A 6,100-nucleotide genomic window follows, 5' to 3' on the forward strand; every position below is an offset into this window, starting at 1 on the left:
TGAGAGTGGGGACTGGCTGTGTGTCAGTGAGGGAGGAGCTGGTATCTGAGAGTGGGGACAGGCTGTGTGTCAGTGAGGGAGGAGCTGGTATCTGAGAGTGGGGACAGGCTGTGTGTCAGTGAGAGAGGAGCTGGTATCTGAGAGTGGGGACAGGCTGTGTGTCAGTGAGGGAGGAGTTGGTATCTGAGAGTGGGGACAGGCTGTGTGTCAGTGAGGGAGGAGCTGGTATCTGAGAGTGGGGACAGGCTGTGTGTCAGTGAGGGAGAAGCTGGTATCTGAGAGTGGGGACAGGCTGTGTGTCAGTGAGAGAGGAGCTGGTATCTGAGAGTGGGGACAGGCTGTGTGTCAGTGAGGGAGGAGCTGGGATCTGAGAGTGGGGACAGGCTGTGTGTCAGTGAGGGAGGAGCTGGTATCTGAGAGTGGGGACAGGCTGTGTGTCAGTGAGGGAGGAGCTGGTATCTGAGAGTGGGGACAGGCTGTGTGTCAGTGAGGGAGGAGCTGGTATCTGAGAGTGGGGACAGGCAGTGTGTCAGTGAGGGAGGAGCTGGTATCTGAGAGTGGGGACAGGCTGTGTCAGTGAGGGAGGAGCTGGTATCTGAGAGTGGGGACAGACTGTGTGTCAGTGAGGGAGGAGCTGGTATCTGAGAGTGGGGACAGGCTGTGTGTCAGTGAGGGAGGAGCTGGTATCTGAGAGTGGGGACAGGCTGTGTGTCAGTGAGGGAGGAGCTGGTATCTGAGAGTGGGGACAAACTGTGTGTCGGTGAGGGAGGAGCTGGTATCTGAGAGTGGGGACAGGCTGTGTGTCAGTGAGGGGGGAGCTGGTATCTGAGAGTGGGGACAGGCTGTGTGTCAGTGAGGGAGGAGCTGGTATCCGAGAGTGGGGACAGGCTGTGTGTCAGAGAGAGGAGCTGGTATCTGAGAGTGGGGACAGGCTGTGTGTCAGTGAGGGAGGAGCTGGTATCTGAGAGTGGGGACAGGCTGGGTGTCAGTGAGGGAGGAGCTGGTATCTGAGAGTGGGGTCAGGCTGTGTGTCAGTGAGGGGGGAGCTGGTATCTGAGAGTGGGGACAGGATGTGTGTCAGTGAGAGAGGAGCTGGTATCTGAGAGCGGGGACAGGCTGTGTGTCAGTGAGGGAGGAGCTGGTATCTGAGAGTGGGGACAGGCTGTGTGTCAGTGAGGGAGGAGCTGGTATCTGAGAGTGGGGAAAGGCTGTGTGTCAGTGAGAGAGGAGCTGGTATCTGAGAGTGGGGACAGGCTGTGTGTCAGTGAGGGAGGAGCTGGTATCTGAGTGAGGACAGGCTGTGTGTCAGTGAGGCAGGAGCTGGTATCTGAGAGTGGGGACAGGCTGTGTGTCAGTGAGGGAGGAGCTGGTATCTGAGAGTGGGGACAGGCTGTGTGTCAGTGAGGGAGGAGCTGGTATCTGAGAGTGGGGACAGGCTGTGTGTCAGTGAGGGAGGAGCTGGTATCTGAGAGTGGAGACATGCTGTGTGTCAGTGAGAGAGGAGCTGGTATCTGAGAGTGGGGACAGGCTGTGTGTCAGTGAGGGAGGATCTGGTATCTGAGAGTGGGGACAGGCTGTGTGTCAGTGAGGGAGGAGCTGGTATCTGAGAGTGGGGACAGGCTGTGTGTTAGTGAGGGAGGAGCTGGTATCTGAGAGTGGGGACAGGCTGTGTGTCAGTGAGGGAGGAGCTGGTATCTGAGAGTTCGGGACAGGCTGTGTGTCAGTGAGGGAGGAGCTGGTATCTGAGAGTGGGGACAGGCTGTGTGTCAGTGAGGGAGGAGCTGGTATCTGAGAGTGGGGACAGGCTGTGTGTCAGTGAGAGAGGAGCTGGTATCTGAGAGTGGGGACAGGCTGTGTGTCAGTGAGAGAGGAGCTGGTATCTGAGAGTGGGGACAGGCTGTGTGTCAGTGAGGGAGGAGCTGGTATCTGAGAGTTGGGACAGGCTGTGTGTCAGTGAGGGAGGAGCTGGTACCTGAGAGTGGGGAAAGGCTGTGTGTCAGTGAGGGAGGAGCTGGTATCTGAGAGTGGGGACAGGCTGTGTGTCAGTGAGGGAGGAGCTGGTATCTGAGAGTGGGGACAGGCTGTGTGTCAGTGAGGGAGGAGCAGGTATCTGTGAGTGGGGACAGGCTGTGTGTCAGTGAGGGAGGAGCTGGTATCTGAGAGTGGGGACAGGCTGTGTGTTAGTGAGGGAGGAGCTGGTATCTGAGAGTGGGGACAGGCTGTGTGTCAGTGAGAGAGGAGCTGGTATCTGAGAGTGGGGACAGACTGTGTGTCAGTGAGGGTGGAGCTGGTATCTGAGAGTGGGGACAGGCTGTGTGTCAGTGAGGGAGGAGCTGGTATCTGAGAGTGGGGACAGGCTGTGTGTTAGTGAGGGAGGAGCTGGTATCTGAGAGTGGGGACAGGCTGTGTGTCAGTGAGGGAGGAGCTGGTATCTGAGAGTGGGGACAGGCTGTGTGTCAGTGAGGGAGGAGCTGGTATCTGAGAGTGGGGACAGGCTGTGTGTCAGTGAGGGAGGAGCTGGTATCTGAGAGTGGAGACATGCTGTGTGTCAGTGAGAGAGGAGCTGGTATCTGAGAGTGGGGACAGGCTGTGTGTCAGTGAGGGAGGATCTGGTATCTGAGAGTGGGGACAGGCTGTGTGTCAGTGAGGGAGGAGCTGGTATGTGAGAGTGGGGACAGGCTGTGTGTCAGTGAGGGAGGAGCTGGTATCTGAGAGTGGGGACAGGCTGTGTGTCAGTGAGGGGGGAGCTGGGAGGGTGGGGACAGGCTGTGTGTCAGTGAGAGAGGAGCTGGTATCTGAGAGTGGGGACAGGCTGTGTGTCAGTGAGAGAGGAGCTGGTATCTGAGAGTGGGGACAGGCTGTGTGTCAGTGAGGGAGGAGCTGGTATCTGAGAGTGGGGACAGGCTGTGTGTCAGTGAGAGAGGAGCTGGTATCTGAGAGTGGGGACAGGCTGTGTGTCAGTGAGGGAGGAGCTTGGTATCTGAGAGTGGGGACAGGCTGTGTGTCAGTGAGGGAGGAGCTGGTATCTGAGAGTGGGGACAGGCTGTGTGTCAGTGAGGGAGAAGCTGGTATCTGAGAGTGGGGACAGGCTGTGTGTCAGTGAGGGAGGAGCTGGTATCTGAGAGTGGGGACTGGCTGTGTGTCAGTGAGGGAGGAGCTGGTATCTGAGAGTGGGGACAGGCTGTGTGTCAGTGAGGGAGGAGCTGGTATCTGAGAGTGGGGACAGGCTGTGTGTCAGTGAGAGAGGAGCTGGTATCTGAGAGTGGGGACAGGCTGTGTGTCAGTGAGGGAGGAGTTGGTATCTGAGAGTGGGGACAGGCTGTGTGTCAGTGAGGGAGGAGCTGGTATCTGAGAGTGGGGACAGGCTGTGTGTCAGTGAGGGAGAAGCTGGTATCTGAGAGTGGGGACAGGCTGTGTGTCAGTGAGAGAGGAGCTGGTATCTGAGAGTGGGGACAGGCTGTGTGTCAGTGAGGGAGGAGCTGGGATCTGAGAGTGGGGACAGGCTGTGTGTCAGTGAGGGAGGAGCTGGTATCTGAGAGTGGGGACAGGCTGTGTGTCAGTGAGGGAGGAGCTGGTATCTGAGAGTGGGGACAGGCTGTGTGTCAGTGAGGGAGGAGCTGGTATCTGAGAGTGGGGACAGGCAGTGTGTCAGTGAGGGAGGAGCTGGTATCTGAGAGTGGGGACAGGCTGTGTCAGTGAGGGAGGAGCTGGTATCTGAGAGTGGGGACAGGACTGTGTGTCAGTGAGGGAGGAGCTGGTATCTGAGAGTGGGGACAGGCTGTGTGTCAGTGAGGGAGGAGCTGGTATCTGAGAGTGGGGACAGGCTGTGTGTCAGTGAGGGAGGAGCTGGTATCTGAGAGTGGGGACAGGCTGTGTGTCGGTGAGGGAGGAGCTGGTATCTGAGAGTGGGGACAGGCTGTGTGTCAGTGAGGGAGGAGCTGGTATCTGAGAGTGGGGACAGGCTGTGTGTCAGTGAGGGAGGAGCTGGTATCCGAGAGTGGGGACAGGCTGTGTGTCAGGAGAGAGGAGCTGGTATCTGAGAGTGGGGACAGGCTGTGTGTCAGTGAGGGAGGAGCTGGTATCTGAGAGTGGGGACAGGCTGTGTGTCAGTGAGGGAGGAGCTGGTATCTGAGAGTGGGGTCAGGCTGTGTGTCAGTGAGGGAGGAGCTGGTATCTGAGAGTGGGGACAGGCTGTGTGTCAGTGAGAGAGGAGCTGGTATCTGAGAGCGGGGACAGGCTGTGTGTCAGTGAGGGAGGAGCTGGTATCTGAGAGTGGGGACAGGCTGTGTGTCAGTGAGGGAGGAGCTGGTATCTGAGAGTGGGGAAAGGCTGTGTGTCAGTGAGAGAGGAGCTGGTATCTGAGAGTGGGGACAGGCTGTGTGTCAGTGAGGGAGGAGCTGGTATCTGAGAGTGGGGACAGGCTGTGTGTCAGTGAGGGAGGAGCTGGTATCTGAGAGTGGGGACAGGCTGTGTGTCAGTGAGGGAGGAGCTGGTATCTGAGAGTGGGGACAGGCTGTGTGTCAGTGAGGGAGGAGCTGGTATCTGAGAGTGGGGACAGGCTGTGTGTCAGTGAGGGAGGAGCTGGTATCTGAGAGTGGGGACAGGCTGTGTGTCAGTGAGAGGAGGAGCTGGTATCTGAGAGTGGGGACAGGCTGTGTGTCAGTGAGGGAGGAGCTGGTATCTGAGAGTGGGGACAGGCTGTGTGTCAGTGAGGGAGGAGCTGGTATCTGAGAGTGGGGACAGGCTGTGTGTCAGTGAGGGAGGAGCTGGTATCTGAGAGTGGGGACAGGCTGTGTGTCAGTGAGGGAGGAGCTGGTATCTGAGAGTGGGGACAGGCTGTGTGTCAGTGAGGGAGGAGCTGGTATCTGAGAGTGGGGACAGGCTGTGTGTCAGTGAGGGAGGAGCTGGTATCTGAGAGTGGGGACAGGCTGTGTGTCAGTGAGGGAGGAGCTGGTATCTGAGAGTGGGGACAGGCTGTGTGTCAGTGAGAGAGGAGCTGGTATCTGAGAGTGGGGACAGGCTGTGTGTCAGTGAGAGAGGAGCTGGTATCTGAGAGTGGGGACAGGCTGTGTGTCAGTGAGGGAGGAGCTGGTATCTGAGAGTTGGGGACAGGCTGTGTGTCAGTGAGGGAGGAGCTGGTACCTGAGAGTGGGGAAAGGCTGTGTGTCAGTGAGGGAGGAGCTGGTATCTGAGAGTGGGGACAGGCTGTGTGTCAGTGAGGGAGGAGCTGGTATCTGAGAGTGGGGACAGGCTGTGTGTCAGTGAGGGAGGAGCAGGTATCTGTGAGTGGGGACAGGCTGTGTGTCAGTGAGGGAGGAGCTGGTATCTGAGAGTGGGGACAGGCTGTGTGTTAGTGAGGGAGGAGCTGGTATCTGAGAGTGGGGACAGGCTGTGTGTCAGTGAGAGAGGAGCTGGTATCTGAGAGTGGGGACAGACTGTGTGTCAGTGAGGGTGGAGCTGGTATCTGAGAGTGGGGACAGGCTGTGTGTCAGTGAGGGAGGAGCTGGTATCTGAGAGTGGGGACAGGCTGTGTGTCAGTGAGGGAGGAGCTGGTATCTGAGAGTGGGGACAGGCTGTGTGTCAGTGAGGGAGGAGCTGGTATCTGAGAGTGGGGACAGGCTGTGTGTCAGTGAGGGAGGAGCTGGTATCTGAGAGTGGGGACAGGCTGTGTGTCAGTGAGGGAGGAGCTGGTATCTGAGAGTGGAGACATGCTGTGTGTCAGTGAGAGAGGAGCTGGTATCTGAGAGTGGGGACAGGCTGTGTGTCAGTGAGGGAGGATCTGGTATCTGAGAGTGGGGACAGGCTGTGTGTCAGTGAGGGAGGAGCTGGTATGTGAGAGTGGGGACAGGCTGTGTGTCAGTGAGGGAGGAGCTGGTATCTGAGAGTGGGGACAGGCTGTGTGTCAGTGAGGGGGGAGCTGGGAGGGTGGGGACAGGCTGTGTGTCAGTGAGAGAGGAGCTGGTATCTGAGAGTGGGGACAGGCTGTGTGTCAGTGAGAGAGGAGCTGGTATCTGAGAGTGGGGACAAGCTGTGTGTCAGTGAGGGAGGAGCTGGTATCTGAGGGTTGGGACAGGCTGTGTGTCAGTGAGGGAGGAGCTGG

The sequence above is a fragment of the Scyliorhinus canicula genome, chromosome 17, assembly GCF_902713615.1.
Source record: "Scyliorhinus canicula chromosome 17, sScyCan1.1, whole genome shotgun sequence".
NCBI lineage: Eukaryota > Metazoa > Chordata > Chondrichthyes > Carcharhiniformes > Scyliorhinidae > Scyliorhinus > Scyliorhinus canicula.